The 19,424-nt window shown below is 41.9% G+C and overlaps 1 protein-coding gene across 6 annotated transcripts in view; it reads right to left on the bottom strand.

Annotated features, from left to right (window-relative positions):
* The window catches only part of LOC136831413 (uncharacterized), a 46,671-nt gene extending 27,951 nt beyond the window's left edge, over nt 1–18,720 (bottom strand). For 3 of the 6 annotated variants that reach the window (XM_067091815.1, XM_067091812.1, XM_067091811.1), the window contains exons 1-2: nt 18,611–18,705; nt 17,257–17,485 (exon numbers count right to left, since the gene is read on the bottom strand). The gene's annotated coding sequence lies outside the window, so the exon portion shown is untranslated. Of the gene's footprint in view, nt 1–17,256; nt 17,486–18,610 lie in introns of all 6 variants that reach the window. The other 3 variants (XM_067091816.1, XM_067091814.1, XM_067091813.1) reach the window with 2 other exon arrangements.
* Between the last annotated feature and the right edge of the window lie 704 nt (nt 18,721–19,424).

The raw sequence follows: 19,424 nt of genomic DNA, 5'->3' as shown, positions 1-19,424 counted from the left end.
GAAGAGGGGGAGAGAGAGATGTGAAATACCATGTGCTAGATGGCAGTTTTTAAAAGCCTGAATATTTCTATTAGTTCGGAGACACAATGGACTGTGAAGCAGGGGCTGAAAGGGCATATCTTAAAAGAGGAGTTGCAGCCTGGATGAAAAGGAAACAAAAATATTGCATAAATTAAGAATGCAAACACTTACAAGGTATATATAAGGCCTCTACAGCTGTACGGGGGAAAAATTGGCAATGACAAATTTATTGGAAAAGGTATGGCGCTGGAATTTTAAGATTCATGGCCAGAGTACAGTGGAAAGACTATACAGGCCTGTATTACAAATGGGGAAGTGGCCGACAGCCAATGTTCAGTGGCTGGAAAATAATCTGAGACAGCTTGAACATGCTATAAAAAAGGCTGAGGAACACTGAGCCCAATCAATAAAGTAACAGGTATGTAGGTAACACTACAAAGACCCAAAGAAAAGCTCAAGAAATGGAAAAATGGGATGAAAGAGGACCTAGACCTGATGGGATTTCCAGCTGAAAGTGACCAGGCCAGAAGAAGCTGAAGTTCATATCACGCATAACCCAATACTGTACAAGGAAAAGCACACACAGAAACTTACACGATAGTGGTGTACAATAGACAGTCTGTAATGCCTAACAGTCGCACCTTCCCCAATGCCATTCATGCAATAGGCCTATTGCACATATAGATGTTACTGTTTTTTGGTGCAATAAATTTTGTAAAAATGTATACTTTAACTTCCTAAAATACTGAATACCCCCCAAAATTCCATTTATGTATACGTCTCCTGGTAACTTTTATAATTATATAAATATTACAAAATGAGGCGTTCACAATATTAGGGGTCTCCATGTGCTGATTAAAAAAAACAAAATCGTGAGAAAAACGTGCGTGAAAATTGGCAATTTTCAAACATGCAGATCTCTGATTTTTTAACAGATTTTAAAAATGTTTGTTGCATTTGAAAAGTAATCTTATCTACTTTAGGACCTCATTATTGTTTTTGGCTAAATCCTTTATGACTGCCTTGTTTTTAATAGCAGCGCTTAGGGAATGAAAGGGTGTTTTTATGGATATGTCAAAAAAGTATAAAATACATATTTTTAAATATAATTAAACGTAATAAATACTTAAAATTAAGCATTTTAAGAAATTTTACTTACCTAGGCATAGATTAATACATCCACAGGGGTAGATTATGGATGAAAATGCAATAAAACACTAATATTATATACATATATTTATTAAAATCTTATTCTTTTAATATGAATGACAGAAAATAATGATATTAAACTATAATAAGGGGCACTATTATGTATATAATGAAAAAAATAAACTTTTTTAAGGGGGTGAGATTCAAGACGACAGATCTGGGTATGACCGATTTATTTTTCGGAAGCAGGTATGCATCAAGGAACGCGGACAGAAAGGTGGTCACTGACCTGCAGATCCCATGTCATGCATTTGGGCAAGAATTTGTTTGTTAGATGACATATAAATGAGAATAATTGGTGTTACAAGAAACATACAAAGGTGGTTACATACATCGGCGGAAAGGCCGGACAATAATATGTATGAAGAGATGTATAAAAATATGAAATAATAACAGGTAATATACATGATGTGATTAATGCAGAAATGAAGAGGCGCTTGATGCCTTTATAAGTAACCCCCCCTATGACTCGGTAAGGTCAAGGGCGTCTATCCTAACAAGACGTAAGTGCATCAATCCAGGCCAGCCAGGCAGTAGGTATGTAGGTATGGTTCTGTCCATGAAGGTCTTATGGCAAGGCGCGAACTAATGTGCTAGTTTTCTCAACCTTGGCAGAGGGTGTCTGTGCCATCAGCTGACAGCGGGAAGAATTCCCGTGGCACAGCTAGTGTTTCTCCGTTGAGTTTTTCTGCAGTTGTAGGCCGTCATGCTGTGAAGTGTCATACCCATCAGGCGTGCCAGGGAGACCCAGAGTTCTGACAGGAATGCTGAGCCCTTGTGCGTAGTAATGCTGTCTGGCACCACGAAGCGGCTGATCCAACTGAAGAGAAGGGCTTCTGCGTAGGATGCTGTTGACGCCTCCTCCATAGGGTGTCGCCTCTGGCCAGCGAGTGGAGCGATCTATGACCGTCAGGAGGTACCTGGCGCCCCCAAACTGCGGTAGACGCCCAACGACGTCTATGTGGATGTGGCCGAAGCGCCAACGAGGTTGGAGGAAATCAATGCCTGATTCTGTGTGCCTTGTGATCTTGCTGGTTTGGCACGGGATACAGCCCCTCGCCCACTGGCAGCCGTCCTTCCTGATGCCATGCCACACAAACTTTTCTGCCATTAGGCATGTCGCTGTACACCCTGATGGATGGGAGAGGCTGTGAATGATGTCGAACGTCTTCTTCCTCCTCACAGCGTGGGCGCCAGGTGCTTGTGTCGCAGAGAAGTGTTGCGCCCGAACCTCCCAAGGGCACGTCCTCCCTCTTGAGTCCTGTCAGTGCTGTCTTGTAGGCTGCCATTTCCGGGTCTGCTGCTTGCTCCCTTGCCAGGTCCTCGTAGTCTATGCTGAGGTGGAGGGAATTGATTTCCACCCGTGACAGGGCATCGGCTACTGGATTCTTCCTGCCGGGGACGTAGGTGATGGTGCAACCAAACTCGGAGATGGCAGCCAAGTGTCACTGCTGCCTTGCTGACCACGCGTCGCCCGCCTTCACGAATGCATGCACCAGGGGCTTGTGGTCCGTGAGGATAGTGAATTGAGCACCGTCAAGCAGGTATTTAAAGTGACGCACAGCCACGTAGATTGCGAGCAGCTCCCTGTCGAAGGCGCTGTAGCGGGTCTCTGCCGGTGGTAACTTGTGACTGAAGAAGGCCAGAGGTCAGGGGGCGCCGTCGACTATTTCCTTGAGCACAGCCCCGCAGGTGATGTTGCTGGCGTCGGTGGTGAGTCTCAGGGCAGCGGTGGGGCTATGATGCGTCAAGGCGGTGGCACTCACAAGGGCTGTCTTCATCTCTTCGAACGCCTGTTGCTGCGGAGCATCCCACGTCAGCGTTTTTGGCTTGCCCTTCAGTTCTACTGTCGGGATACATGATGCGGGCGATGCCTGGGATGAAACGGCGATAGTAGTTCACCATGCCGAGGAACTCTTGAAGGGCCTTGATTGTCTGTGGTGTCAGGAACTTTTTTATTGCTTTCACTTTTGAGGCCATGGGGCGTACTCCTGCTGGCAAGATCTCGTGTCCGAGGAAATTATTTTTTCCACCCCGAATGTGCATTTGTCGAACCTGACAACTAATCAGTTCTCCTGCAGGCATTTCAGGACGGCGCAGATGTGGCGAAGGTGTTCCTCTGGGGACCTGGAGAAGATAAGGATGTCGTCTATGTTTTCCACCCCGAATGTGCATTTGTCGAACCTGACAACCAATCCGTTCTGCAGGCATTTCAGGACGGCGCAGAATTGGCGAAGGTGTTCCTCTGGGGACCTGGAGAAGATAAGGATGTTGTCTATGTAACAGATGCAGAAGGGTAGGTCCCCCAGGATTGTGTCCATCAGGCGTTGGAATGTGGCCCCCACATTCCTGAGGCCGTAGGTGGAGTAGAAGGTGTACGTCCCAAATGGCGTGATGATGGCTGTCTTCGGAACGTCGTCAGGATGCACAGGAACCTGAAAGTATGATTTAAGCAAGTCCATCTTAGTGAAGACCTTGGTCCCCGGAAGGGCACTCGTTAGGTCTTGCATGTTCGGCAGCGGGTAGTGGTCTGGTGTGGTAACTAAATTCAGACAATGGTAGTCTCCACAGGGCCTCCAGGAGCCATCTGACTTCTTTACCATATGTAGGGGAGACGCCCACAAGCTCAATGCTTTGGTACAGACGCCCATTTGTTCTATCTTGGTGAAAGCCCATTTGGCGTCTTGTAGTTTTTGGGGAGGCAGGCAACGCAACTTGGCATGAGTTGGGGGGCCAGTTGTAGTTATGTGGTGGAAGATGCCATGCATGGCCCTGGCCCCCGGCAACTGGCAGAGCTCTGGTTTAAAAATTTCCGGGAACTCCTGGAGGAGGGCAGTGTAATTGTTGGAGGCTGTGAAGCAGACGGCAGGCATCCCCAGTCTGGTGGAGAGTGGTTGGGAGTGGCAGGTTCCGGTGTCGAGGAGGCGTTGCCTGCCGACGTCGACCAGGAGTCCGTGGTGTCCCAGGAAATCGGCGCCCAGGAGGGGGAAATTGACCTCCACAATGACGAAAGGCCAGTGGTACCTGCGGCCCAAGATGGAGATTGTGCGGGTCGTGGTTCCATAACAGCGGATGGCGGTTCCGTTTGCGGCTAACAGGGAGGGTGTGGAGTCAGCTGTCTGGGTGCAGTCATCCTCCAACAGCAGGAACATCGACTGCATACCCCCCGTGTCAACCAGCAGGCATCGCTTTGATATTTCGTCCCTGATGAAGAATCCTGCTGGTCAGGAGACATTGTCTTTCACGGCCACTGCTGTTACTTGTGGCCACCCTTCTCGTTTTTTGTGAAGGAAAAGGGAGATCTGCAGTTCTTGGCGCTGGGGCCAAATCTCCTGTGGAAGTAGCACCACATCGGGTACATCCTCGCATTTAAGTTTTCTGAGTCCTCGTCCTCCGTCGTCAGACTACAGTTTGTGAGGGCGGCGGCATGTTTGGAGGCTTTAGTGGCCTCATGAATTTTCTGTGCGACATCGACCAGCTCGTCCATGGGAAGGGCATCTGCATCTTTAATTTGGCCCCTTACCTCCTGCAGAAGGCGCCGCAGGAGTATTCCTTTTGTTAGGCTGATTTCCTTCCTGCGCCCGTCTGTGTTGACGCCCGGTAGTGTTACCAGACCTCGCAGTTCGTCCCAGGCGTCCCTGGGTGATGCTTCCCCTAGGGCTGGGTCAATAGGTCTAGTGCACGCTGTGCTCTTTCGGGGACGGGCATGTAATATGTTTGTATCAGCTTGTCTAGCAAGGCCAAGTATGTGACCTTGTCTGGCTGTGAGTCAAGCCATAGGGAGATTTTGTTGAAGACCTCTATAGGGAGTGCCATCATGGTAGCGTCTGCCTTGGTCTTCTCATCTGTGATGTGCGCCACACGGAAGTGAGCATCAGCGCGCAGAAACCAAGATACTGTGTTCTGGCGTGAAAACGGGGGGGAGTTTCATCACATCTGGCTTTGTCTGCGAAAGGGGCACGTAGAGGATTTCCGTGTTTACAGATTCACATTGTAATTCAGACTCTGCCATCTTTACTGTCACACAACAAAACGCGAGTACTCGCCGTATTTAGTCCAATAATGGTGTTAGAATTCAAGTGGTCGATGTGAGTCGTGAATGGCGTGGGCCAAAACCGTTTGAAATGCCAAAATGTGCCCTTGCGGGGACGCCGTTATTAGTCTGTTAATGGTGTAAGAGACCGCATTGGCAGTCTTACCGGTGAACGTGTGTGTGAATCATCCATCGGAGAAAACAAGACAAAGCATCCCGCATTCTCTCTCTCTCCCTTCCGTGCATCAGCTGGAGGGGAGCACTCAAAGGAACGCAACTTCTACCATACAATACTTCTGTCTGTTTCTCTCTAACCATTGTTGTCTTGATTCATGTACAATCACCACTACTTGCATTGCCTTGCAAGCATTCCAATCATGTACTCATAATGGTCCACTGAATCTTCTGTGTCAAACTGTACATATGTTTCTGTTTGTGAAGATGCCACACTTCTCACCATTTCACATATGTTAGGCTACTGCACTGTATTCATTAATCTGTCTCGAATCTCATGCAAGTGTACATATATGGAATTTCCTGGCCTTTCCATTGATATATGTTTTATCATTGTACGTTTATTATGTCTCTCACAATCGCCATCTGTTTGTCTGTCCACAAGCACAGTTGTCCAAAACATGACCTCTGTTTTGCCTTGTCTGTGTGTAGAAATTACTTTGCGGCTTGCACCAGCCAGTAACAACTTTGAAGATTCAGTACATTGATGCAGTAAGGAACCACCAATAAACTAGACAACACCCACCCAGTATGTCACTCAATAGGCCTACCATCCTTACACTGGTGACCCCGGAATGACCCGAAGTAGCTGATGGCGGATGTCCAACCCAAGATGATGACCCACGCGCCAACGAACCGTTCATCGCCTCCCCAACTCACCTTCCCGCCGTTCCCGAGCTTTCAGCAGATGTCCGACCCTCCGAGATGGGTGACCGCCCTATAGTCCGAAGGCCCGATAGTCCGAAGGTCCGATAGTCCGAAAGTCAGCAGGCCCGATAGTCCGAAAGTCAGCAGGCCCGATAGTCCGAAGGTCCGATAGTCCGAAAGTCAGAAGGCCCGATAGTCCGACGGACTGTAATCAGCCCCCCACCCCTCCATAGCTAATACGGCAAAATTGTAACCAGTAAACACCCATAAAAATACCAACCTACGACTATCGGACCTTCGGACTATCGGGCCTTCGGACTATCGGGCCTTCGGACTAACGGACTGTAATTCCGAGATGACCCACCCCACCACAGGAACCCTGGACGCCTCCTCCAGGCAGCCTGCCGCCACCCGCGAACTCGTACAGGACGACCTGACCAACGAAGGATCAGCCAATGTCATCCTTCATCCCACTACCATCCTCCTCGAGTTCCTGCTGGCCGGCGCCGCCCTTCAGCCTCCTGCCCGCCCAAAGCCAAAGCCCTTCGCGCCCATTCCAATTGTCAGCAAGACAATTTCCGAATTGGGGCCTTGCTTGGGGGGGTGTACTATTGTAAGAGACCGCATTGGCGGTCTTACAGGCACACGTGTGTACGAATCATCCATCGGAGAAAACAAGACAAAGCATCCCACTTTCTCTCTCTCCCTTCTGTGCGTCAGCTGGAGGGGAGCGCTCAAAGGAACGGAACTTCTACCATACAGTATTTCTGTCTGTTTCTCTCTAACCATTGTTTTCTCGATTCATGTGCAATCACCACTACTTGCACTGCCATGCAAGCATTCCAGTCATGTACTCACAATGTTCCACCAAATCTTCTGTGTCAAACTGTACGTATGTTTCTGTTTGTGAAGACGCCAAACTTCTCGCCACTTGACATGTATTATGCTACTGCATTGTATTCATTAATCTGTCTCGAATCTCATGCAAGTGTCCATATGTGGAATTTCATGGCCTTTCCATTGATATATGGTTTATCATTGTACATTTATTATGTCTCTCACAATCGCCATCTGTTTGTCTGTCCACAAGCACAGATTTCCAAAACATAACCTCTGTTTTGCCCTGTCTGTGTAGAAACTACTTTGCAGCTTGCACCAGCCAATAACAACTTCAAAGATTCTGTACATTGATGTAGTAAGGAACCACCAATAAACTCGACAACACCCAGCCAATATGTCACTCAATACCATCCGTACACTGGTGACCCCGGAGTGACCCGAAGTAGCTGATAGCAGACATCCGACCCAAGATGACAACCCACTCGCCAACGAACCCTTCATCGCCTCCCCGACTCACCTTCCCGCCGTTCCCGAGCTTTCAGTAGATGTCTGACCCTCCGAGATGACCCACCCCACCACAGGAACCTTGGACGCCTCCTCCAGGCAGCCTGCCACTGCCCACGAACTCATACATAACGACCTGATCAACGAAGGATCAGCCGATGTCATCCTTCATCCCGCTACCATCCTCCTCAAGTTCCTGCTGGCCAGCGCCGCTCTTCAGCCTCCTGCCAGCCCAAAGCCCAAGCCCTTCACGCCCATATTAATTGTCAGCAAGACGATTTCTGAATCGGGGCCTTGCTTGTTGGGGGGAACTATTGTAAGAGACCACATTGGCGGTCTTACGGGCGCACGCGTGTGTGAATCATCCATCGGAGAAAGCAAGACAAAGCATCCCGCTTTCTCTCTCCCCCTTCCATGCGTCAGCTGGAGGGGAGCGATGGAAGGAACGCAGCTTCTACCATACAATATTTCTGTCCATTTTTCTCTAACCATTGCTGTCTCGATTCATGTACAATTGCCACTACTTGCATTGCCATGCAAGCATTCCAATCATGTACTCATAATGTTCACCAAATCTTTTGTGTCAAACTGTACGTATGTTTCTGTTTGTGAAGACGCCAAACGTCTCACCATTTCACATATATTATGCTACTGAATTTTATTCATTAATCTGTCTCAAATCTCATGCAAATGTCCACATGTGGAATTTCCTGGCCTTTGCATTAATATATGTTTTATCATTTTACATTTATTGTCTCTCACAATTGCCATCTGTGTGTCTGTCCACAAGCACAGATGTCCCAAACATAACCTCTGTTTTGCCCTGTCTGTGTATTGAAACTACTTTGCGGCTTGCACCAGCCAATAACAACTTCGAAGATTCTGTACATTGATGCAGTAAGGAACCACTAATAAACTAGACAACACCCAGCCAGTATGTCACTCAATACCATCCTTACACTGGTGACCCCGGAGTGACCCAAAGTAGCTGATGGCAGACATCCGATCCGATGACCCGGCCCACCACAGGAACCCTGGACGCCTCCTCCAGGCAGCCTGCCACTGCCCACGAACTCATACAGGACGACCTGACCAACGAAGGATCAGCCGATGTCATCCTTCATCCCGCTACCATCCTCCTTGATTTCCTGCTGGCCGGCGCTGCCCTTCAGCCTCCTGCCTGCCCAAAGCCCAAGCCCTTCGTGCCCATTCCAATTGTCAGCAAGACGATTTCCGCATCGGGGCCTTGCTTGCGAGGGGGACTATTGTAAGAGACTGCATTGGCAGTCTTATGGGCGCACGTGTGTGTGAATCATCCATCGGAGAAAACAAGACAAAGCATCCCGCTTTCTCTCTCTCCCTTCCGTGCATCAGCTGGAGGGAAGCGCTCGAAGGAACGCAACTTCTACCATATAATATTTCCGTCTGTTTCTCTCTAACCATTGTTGTCTCGATTCATGTACAATCACCACTACTTGCATTGCCATGCAAGCATTCCAATCATGTACTCACAATGTTCCACCGAATCTTCTGTCAAACTGTACGTATGTTTCTGTTTGTGAAGATGCCAAACGTTGTAAGGACTGGGGATTGAGTGACATACTGGCTGGGTGTTTACTGGCTTATTGGTCGTTCCTAGCTGAGATTTATGTACACAGTCTTCGAAGATGTTATTAACACGTGACAGCGGTTAGGTAGCATCTACACACAGACAGGTAAAACAGAGGTACAGAATCGGGCATCTGTGTTTGTCGGCAAACAGATGGTGATATTGAGAGACATGATTAACATACAGTTACGAAACATACATCAATGGAAAGGCCAGGAAACTCTACATATGGCCAATTGCATGAGATTCAAGACAGATTAATGAATACAATGCAGTAGCACAATATATGTGAAATGGCAAGATGTTTGGTGTCTTTACAAACAGAAACATACATACAGTTTGATCAAGAAGATTTGGTGGAACATTATGAGTACATGATTAGAATGCTTGCATGGCAATGCAAGTAGTGGTGATTGTACATAAACCAAGACAATAATGGTTAGGGAGAAACAGACGGAAATATTGTATGGTTGAAATCGTGTTCCATTAGAGAAAGAAAATGAGATGCTGTTGTTTTGTCTTGTCCACTCCGATGGATGACGATTGACGAACACACGAACACACACGTGTTAGGAAGAGACGGCGTCAGGCTCTTACAACATCTTGCCATTTTTCACATATATTATGCTACTGCATTGTATTCATTAATCTGTCTCGAATCCCATGCAAGTGTCCATATGTGGAATTTCCTGGCCTTTCCATTGATATATGTTTTATCATTGTACATTTATTATGTGTCTCACAATCACCATCTGTTTGTCTGTCCACAAGCACAGATGTCCCAAACATAACCTCTGTTTTGCCCTGTCTGTGTGTAGAAACTACTTAGTGGCTCGCACCAGCCAATAACAACTTTGAAGATTCTGTACATTGATGCAGTAAGGAACCACCAATAAACTAGACAACACCCAGCCAGTATGTCACTCAATACCATCTTTACAATGGCTTGGGTTTCCTCTGAGGAAGGAGCTTTCAGAGGCCTAGACTGTGTCGTCATTTTGAGTCTGCTAAAGGCTCTCTGAAGGTAAATGCAGCTGTACAGTAAACCCCCTATATCTGTAGGGGGTGGCCCCGTAAATAGCTAAAATCCGCGAATACTTAAAACCCCTCAAAAAACACTTAGAACTGCCTATTTTGATAATTTAAACACAAGAAAAACCCTCTAAAAATACTTGTACATGAGTATTTTAATAGTTTTATCACAAAAAGTGCATTTAGTCATGAAAATATGAAAATACAGTAATTAGTGAATATTTCTCTGTGAAAAATACCGCGAACGGGCGAATTTTCCGCGAATAATGGGTAGGTACGTTCCACAGAGAAATCCACGAATGCATGAGTCCGCGAATCATGAGAATGCAAATTCAGGGGGTTTACTGCATTTAGTCTGTTAATGCTTGGGCCAAAACTGCATGTTTACCTGTCACTCCTCAGGTCACCAGCTGTGAGATTCGAGACACAGGTCTGGGTATGACTGATTTATTTTTCGGAAGCAGGTATACATTGAGGAATGCGGATGGAAAGGTGGTCACCGACCTGCGGATCCCATGTCACACATTTGGGCAAGAATATGTGTTTGTTAGATGACATATAAATGATAATAATTCATGTTACAATAAACGTACAAAAGTGGCTACATACATAGGCGGAAAGGCCAGACAATAATACGTATGGAGAGAGTATAAAAATATGAAATAATAACAGGTAATATACATGACATGATTAACCCTTAAACGCCTGTTGGACGTTTTAAACGTCGTCCAAAATTGTCTGTCGAATGCCGAGTGGACGTTGCAAACGTCGACTGAAAATGCTTTTTTTAAATATTCGCAGAAAAATAATTGTAGGCCTAGTTTGCGGAAGATTTCAAATCGCGCCTCGGCGGATGCTGGGAGTTCATGGATCCAGCTGTTGTTTTGTTTCTGAGCGTCACCCAGACGCGCATGCGCCGAATTTCCCCATCATCGCATCAGAGCAGCACCTTGCGGGAGCGATATTTTGACGCAGACGTGTTTTGTTGAACTTTTGCCAGTGTTGGAGTATTCATGCTGCAACAGAACATTTGCAGAGATGTCACAAAGGCGTCAGGACCGTGAAAGGCGCATACTGCCTGTCGGAAGTGAGCGTGTGAGGCGAGTTTTAGACTGGGATGCTGGAGAAGGACCCAGCATCCAAAGTGAATTTTAACATTCGGTCAACTTTGACTCGACCGAAATGATCGAAAAACGCATCCGTAAGCCATAATTATTACATTCAAGTAACAAACAATCATTTACCTTCATTTTGCAACAAACGGAAAGTCTCTAGCACAATATTTAGAATTTTGGTGAATTTTTGAAAAAAAAATTTTCCTCCACTCCGCGCGCGCGAACTCCGCTAAAAATCCTGTCATTTCTTGCGTCAGCTTGCCGTAATTTTTTCGTCGTTTCATATTATTCGTTACATAGAGTGTTATACATCAAAATGTGCGCAATTTCATACAGAATACAACAAAAAATATATCATTCCTTTAGCTCTTCACAGTTTTTTAATATTTACATCGAAATCACGATAACTGAAAATTTTAACATTCGGTCAACTTTGATTCGACCGAAATGATCGAAAAACGCATCCGTAAGCCATAATTATTACATTCGAGTAACAATCAATCATTTACCTTCATTTTGCAACAAACGGAAAGTCTCTAGCACATTATTTAGATTTTTGGTGAATTTTTGAAAAAAAAAATTTCCTTCACTCCGAGCGCGCGTACTCCGCTGAAAATCCTAGCATTTCTTGCGTCAGCTTGCCGTAATTTTTTCGCCGTTTCATATTATTCGTTACATAAAGTGTTATACATAAAAATGTGCGAAATTTCATGTAAAATACAACAAAAATATTTCATTCCTTTAGCTCTTCACAGTTTTTAATATTTTCGCCGAAATCACGATAACTGACAAAATTTTAACATTCGGTCAACTTTGATTCGACCGAAATTATCGAAAAAACGCATCCGTAAGCCATAATTATTACATTCGAGTAACAATCAATCATTTACCTTCATTTTTCAACAAACGGAAAGTCTCTGGCACATTTAGATTTTTGGTGAATTTTTGAAAAAATTTCCTCAAACGCGCGCGTACTCCGCTGAAAATCCTAGCATTTCTTGTGTCAGCTTGCCGTAATTTTTTAGCCGTTTCATATTATTCGTTACATAAAGTTTTATACATCAAAATGTGCGAAATTTCATGTAGAATACAACAAAAAATATTTCATTCCTTTAGCTCTTCACAGTTTTTTAATATTTTCGCCGAAATCACGATAACTGACAAAATTTTAACATTCGGTCAACTTTGACTCGACCGAAATGATCGAAAAACGCATCCGTAAGCCATAATTATTACATTCGAGTAACAATAAATCATTTACCTTATTTTGCAACAAACGGAAAGTCTCTAGCACAATATGTAGATTTTTGGTGAATTTTTGAAAAAAAAATTTTCTTCGCTCCGAGCGCGCGGACTCCGCTGAAAATCCTGTCATTTCTTGCGTCAGTTTGCCGTAATTTTTTCGCCGTTTCATATTATTCGTTACATAAAGTGTTATACATCAAAATGTGCGCATTTTCATTTAGAATACAACAAAAAATATATAATTCCTTTAGCTCTTCACAGTTTTTTAATATTTACATCGAAATCACGATAACTGAAAATTTTAACATTTGGTCAACTTTGATTCGACCGAAATGATCGAACACGCATCCGTAAGCCATAATTATTACATTCGAGTAACAATCAATCATTTACCTTCATTTTGCAACAAACGGAAAGTCTCTAGCACATTATTTAGATTTTTGGTGAATTTTGTAAAAAAAAATCATTTTCCTTCGCTCCGCGCGCGCGGACTCCGCTGAAAATCCTGTCATTTCTTGCGTCAGCTTGTCGTAATTTTTTCGCCGTTTCATATTATTCGTTACATAAATTGTTATACATAATAATGTGCGCAATTTCATGTAGAATACAACAAAAAATATGTCATTCCTTTAGCTCTTCAAAAGTTTTTAATATTTTCGCCGAAATGACGATAACTGACAAAATTTTAACATTCGGTCAACTTTGATTCGACCGAAATTATCGAAAAACGCATCCGTAAGCCATAATTATTACATTCGAGTAACAATCAATCATTTACCTTCATTTTGCAACAAACGGAAAGTCTCTAGCACATTATTTAGATTTTTGGTGAATTTTGTAAAAAAATCAAAACTCCGCTGAAAATCTTGTCATTTCTTGCGTCAGCTTGTCGTAATTTTTCGCCGTTTCATATTATTCGTTACATAAATTGTTATACATAATAATGTGCGCAATTTCATGTAGAATACAACAAAAAATATGTCATTCCTTTAGCTCTTCAAAAGTTTTTAATATTTTCGCCGAAATGACGATAACTGACAAAATTTTAACATTCGGTCAACTTTGATTCGACCGAAATTATCGAAAAACGCATCCGTAAGCCATAATTATTACATTCGAGTAACAATCAATCATTTACCTTCATTTTGCAACAAACGGAAAGTCTCTAGCACATTATTTAGATTTTTGGTGAATTTTTGAAAAAAAATTTTCCTTCGTTCCGCGCGCGCGTACTCCGCTGAAAATCCTAGCATTTCTTGCGTCAGCTTGCCGTAATTTTTTCGCCGTTTCATATTATTCGTTACATAAAGTGTTATACATCAAAATGTGCGAGATTTCATTTAGAATACAACAAAAAATATGTCATTCCTTTAGCTCTTCACAGTTTTTTAATATTTTCGCCGAAATCACGATAACTGACAAAATTTTAACATTCGGTCAATTTTGACTCGACCGAAATGATCAAAAAACGCATCCGTAAGCAATAATTATTACATTCGAGTAACAATCAATCATTTAACTTCATTTTGCAACAAACGGAAAGTCTCTAGCACAATATGTAGATTTTTGGTGAATTTTTGAAAAACAATTTTTCTTCGCTCCGAGCGCGCGGACTCCGCTGAAAATCCTGTCATTTCTTGCGTCAGCTTGCCGTAATTTTTTCGTCGTTTCATATTATTCGTTACATAAAGTGTTATACATCAAAATGTGCGCAATTTCATTTAGAATACAACAAAAAATATATCATTCCTTTAGCTCTTCACAGTTTTTTAATATTTACATCGAAATCACGATAACTGAAAATTTTAACATTCGGTCAACTTTGATTCGACCGAAATGATCGAAAAACGCATCCGTAAGCCATAATTATTACATTCGAGTAACAATCAATCATTTACCTTCATTTTGCAACAAACGGAAAGTCTCTAGCACAATATGTAGATTTTTGGTGAATTTAAAAAAAAAAAAAATTTCCTTCGCTCCGCGCGCGCATACTCCGCTGAAAATCCTAGCATTTCTTGCGTCAGCTTGCCGTAATTTTTTCGCCGTTTCATATTATTCGTTACATAAAGTGTTATACATCAAAATGTGAGCAATTTCATGTAGAATACAACAAAAAATATGTCATTCCTTTAGCTCTTCACAGTTTTTTAATATTTTCGCCGAAATCACAATAACTGACAAAATTTTAACATTCGGTCAACTTTGACTCGACCGGAATGATCGAAAAACGCATCCGTAAGCCATAATTATTACATTCGAGTAACAATCAATCATTTACCTTCATTTTGCAACAAACGGAAAGTCTCTAGCACAATATGTAGATTTTTGGTGAATTTTTGAAAAAAAAATTTTCTTAGCTCCGAGCGCGCGGATTCCGCTGAAACTCCTGTCATTTCTTGCGTCACCTTGCCGTAATTTTTTCGCCGTTTCATATTATTCGTTACATAAAGTGTTATACATCAAAATGTGCGCAATTTCATTTAGAATACAAAAAAAAATATGTCATTCCTTTAGCTCTTCACAGGTTTTTAATATTTTCGCCGAAATCACGATAACTGACAAAATTTTAACATTCGGTCAACTTTGACTCGACCGAAATGATCGAAAAACGCATCCGTAAGCCATAATTATTACATTCGAGTAACAATCAATCATTTAACTTCATTTTGCAACAAACGAAAAGTCTCTAGCACAATATGTAGATTTTTGGTGAATTTTTGAAAAAAAATGTTTCTTCGCTCCGAGCGCGCGGACTCCGCTGAAAATCCTGTCATTTCTTGCGTCAGCTTGCCGTAATTTTTTCGTCGTTTCATATTATTCGTTACATAAAGTGTTATACATCAAAATGTGCGCAATTTCATGTAGAATACAACAAAAAATATATCATTCCTTTAGCTCTTCACATTTTTTTAATATTTACATCGAAATCACGATAACTGAAAATTTTAACATTCGGTCAACTTTGATTCGACCGAAATGATCGAAAAACGCATCCGTAAGCCATAATTATTACATTCGAGTAACAATCAATCATTTACCTTAATTTTTCAACAAACGGAAAGTCTCTAGCACATTATTTAGATTTTTGGTGAATTTTTGAAAAAAAAAAAAAATTTCCTTCGCTCCGCGCGCGCGTACTCCGCTGAAAATCCTAGCATTTCTTGCGTCAGCTTGCCGTAATTTTTTAGCCGTTTCATATTATTCGTTACATAAAGTGTTATACATCAAAATATGCGAAATTTCATGTAGAATACAACAAAAAATATTTCATTCCTTTAGCTCTTCACAGTTTTTTTAATATTTTCGCCGAAATCACGATAACTGACAAAATTTTAACATTCGGTCAACTTTGACTCGACCGGAATGATCGAAAAACGCATCCGTAAGCCATAATTATTACATTCGAGTAACAATCAATCATTTACCTTCATTTTGCAACAAACGGAAAGTCTCTAGCACAATATGTAGATTTTTGGTGAATTTTTGAAAAAAAAAATTTTCTTCGCTCCGAGCGCGCGGACTCCGCTGAAAATCCTGTCATTTCTTGCGTCACCTTGCCGTAATTTTTTCGCCGTTTCATATTATTCGTTACATAAAGTGTTATACATCAAAATGTGCGCGATTTCATGTAGAATACAACAAAAAATATATCATTCCTTTAGCTCTTCACAGTTTTTTTATATTTACATCGAAATAACGATAAATAGAAAAAAATCAACCTTCGGTCAACTTTAACTCGATCGAAATGGTTAAAAAATGCAATTGTAAGCTAAAAAAACTTACAGCCTAGTAATATTCAATCAATTTCCTTCGTTTTGGCACAATTGGAAAGTCTCTAGCACAATATTTTGATTTTTGGTGAATTTTTGAAAAAAACTTTTTTTTACGTCCGCGCGTTACGAATTCATGCATTATTTTGTGATAATATTTTCTCTGTGTTGCTTTAATCGTTTTACAATCTGTTATATACTAAAATCATCGCAATTTAGTGTGCAATACAACTAAAAAAATTAACTCATTAGCTTTAACCGTTTTCCTTGCAGCGCAATTTGTATACAATTATATACGAGTTTTTTTTCGCTGTCATATATTCCAATATTTATATATAATGATTTTTTTTTTTATTTCTGATGGTTGCATACTAAACTTCAGGCAATGAGAAAAAAAGGAGCCAAAAATGAACTCTTAATCTTGAAAACTAAGCGTGCTGTGATTTTTTGAATAAAACTTTTTTTCCGCTTCGGCGCTACCTCTCGGAGGCCGCCGGCATACGGGAGACGTTTTTGGAAATAGGGCTTCGGCGTTAAAGGGTTAATGCAGAAATGAAGAGGCGCTTGACGCTTTACAAAGGGCACTATTATGTATATAGTGAAAAAATGAGCTTTTATAACGGGCACTATTATGTATAGTGAAAAAAATATACTTTTTTGTTAAAAAAAATCTTTCACCTATCTTGATTAAGGGCCACTATTATGTATAGGCTATAGTGAAAAAACTTTTTAAAAATCTGTCATTTATCTTGAGTTCTTTTTTTTTTTTTGTTGCTTCCCATTATCTAACAAAGGGTTCACCACCCTTTGTTAGTTAATGGGATTTTCGACCACTTTGGAGTCTACAGTACTTATGCAAGTATGCTTTTCCATGGGAAAAGTAGGATATTTTTAGACTTTGGAGCAAAAAAAAAAAAAAATGCGACTTGGAGCTTGAAGACCCTTAATATTATGAACGCCTCATGGTGCAGTTCCTCATAACCATGCACTTACCTTTTCCCTCTGTAAGCTCATCAAGTAGGCTACCCACATTTTCTAGGCTCTGGGATCGATATTCACCTTCCTGCATGGACGGGCACTTTTATGGCAGGAATATTACAAGTTCGTCATCCGTCTCGACTAAGAAACTGCGAAAATTGTACCAGCAATGTAAATCTTATTTTAATCTTTACAGCACCGAAGCAAATTGTCTCCCACGCCTCCTGAGATGTCTGCCACCCTCCTAAAATGTTTAAGTTTACGTTTAGCTCTGGAGTTATGTATGCACAAGAGCAAACTGCTTTAAATAATTTTAAATTTTTATAAAATATTTTACAATTTCGCAGGTCAATTTTAGGAATAAGTGTCGAGACCCTAAAAAATCTGTACATTCCGCCTGTTTTACCAGAAAAAAATGGAACACGCGAAAACAACATTCTGTAGATATATTTATAGATCCAGTGCATATTTTAACATAACTGGGCGACCAATTGTGGCCTAGTAAGAAGAATTTTTGACTGCTGGGCGACCAGACAAACCCCCAAAATTAACAGGAATGATTAAGAAATGGAAAAGTTACAACGGTTGTAATAAATCCATTTTTGTGAGGGAGGGCAAGGGCTAAAGGTTGGCTATCAGTTTTTTTTGTAGCAGGGTTTGGACATAAATTAGCCTTTTTAATCATAAAATTTCAAGTATCTACAGTTGTAATTTTGATAATGGAACTGTGCTCTAATGCCTTCAAATCCCACTAAAAGTTTTTGTTTCCTGGGCTCTGCCCCGCACCCCGCTGGGGGAGCGCATACCCAAGAACCCCTAGCTCAGTGGTTCTCAACCTTTTTATTACCACGCCCCCTCTAAGAGTTGGTCCTTCCCTCCACGCACCCCTTTCATTTATGAGTAAAATTCCCTCCCAGATTAAGAGGAAAATAAAAAAAAAGAGAAAGAGAAGGGGTTTCCAGGGATTGGAAGGGAGGTAAATAATTACAAAATAATGGTAAGCCTAGCGAGTCTAACTAGAATGGTAGACTATAGGAAACTAACGTTAAAAGGCGATACATTTGCATTTTTTTTTTTATAAACTTCTGAATATTAGTTCCTCACACTTAAGAAAATAACGAATATAATTCTAGAATTTTTAAATTTTCCCTAGGCCTCGCGCCTCCCCTGGAAATTGCTGACGCCCCCCAGGTAGAGAACCACTACCCTAGCTTATGGCTCGCGCCAACGGCGCTCGGCAGTAGTATTTTCCCCATATTACAAAACATAACATCCATCTGGTCGCCCAGAGAAATTTCCTTAAAATATGCACTGTATAGATCTGGCAATACTGCAAGGGTGATTTGGCGACCCCCACTATCTATAATACCGAATTCCGTTACACAACCAATAAGGCGAGTTACAGCACCACACGTAAAACCAGAGAAGACGATACTCGTATAATGGCGTCAGAGATCCGACAGTACTAAAAACAAGGACTCTGTAGTACCAAAGATGTAAACTGCTTATGCTGGGGTCCTTGGGATTCCGGTTATTTAATGGTTCAGAAAATCCACTTACAGGAAACCACTGCGTGACCTAACAGATGAAACATATATGAAAATTACTTTAAACACAAGCAGCTCATAGCATTTCAAGACGGATCTTTAATGTGATGTCACACAAGCACATTTCGTGGAATCGTTTTGTGTTTTGATGCCAGCTGCCACAGATCATCAGATAACCCAAACCAGCCAGTTGTGGCAGTAAAAGTAATGGTCGTATTTTGCAGCCAGTGTGGTGCCAAATTTATCATTCTAATGGGAAATGTAATGAGAAAAGGGAAGGTGTTTGATGACTAAATTGAATAAAATAACTCCCAAAGTAAACAACATACGATTAATATATAGTTTCGTGGTTATTTTCTTAAACCATTCATCAGTAATAACAAGAGAAACCTAGCACAATTTTCCACACCTCTGATCGGCCTACTTTAGGTCAAGAATGTGTATTTAATATGCTGTTCTGTCATTGAGGAGCCATAAACCCTTTTCAATCACAATGGCCAAAGCTCCTCATCGAGAGTCCATCACATTCTAGAAGGAGAGTGTTTCGAGTGCCTTGAAATTATTTAAATCTCCCAGATGGGATTTTAGATGTTTTAACTTTCCTTTATTGTAAACGATCAATTGAAGTGATGCTTT

This window comes from Macrobrachium rosenbergii, chromosome 48 (genome assembly GCF_040412425.1).
Source record: "Macrobrachium rosenbergii isolate ZJJX-2024 chromosome 48, ASM4041242v1, whole genome shotgun sequence".
NCBI classification, from domain to species: Eukaryota; Metazoa; Arthropoda; class Malacostraca; order Decapoda; family Palaemonidae; genus Macrobrachium; species Macrobrachium rosenbergii.
This window is presented reverse-complemented; position numbering and strand designations above follow the sequence as displayed.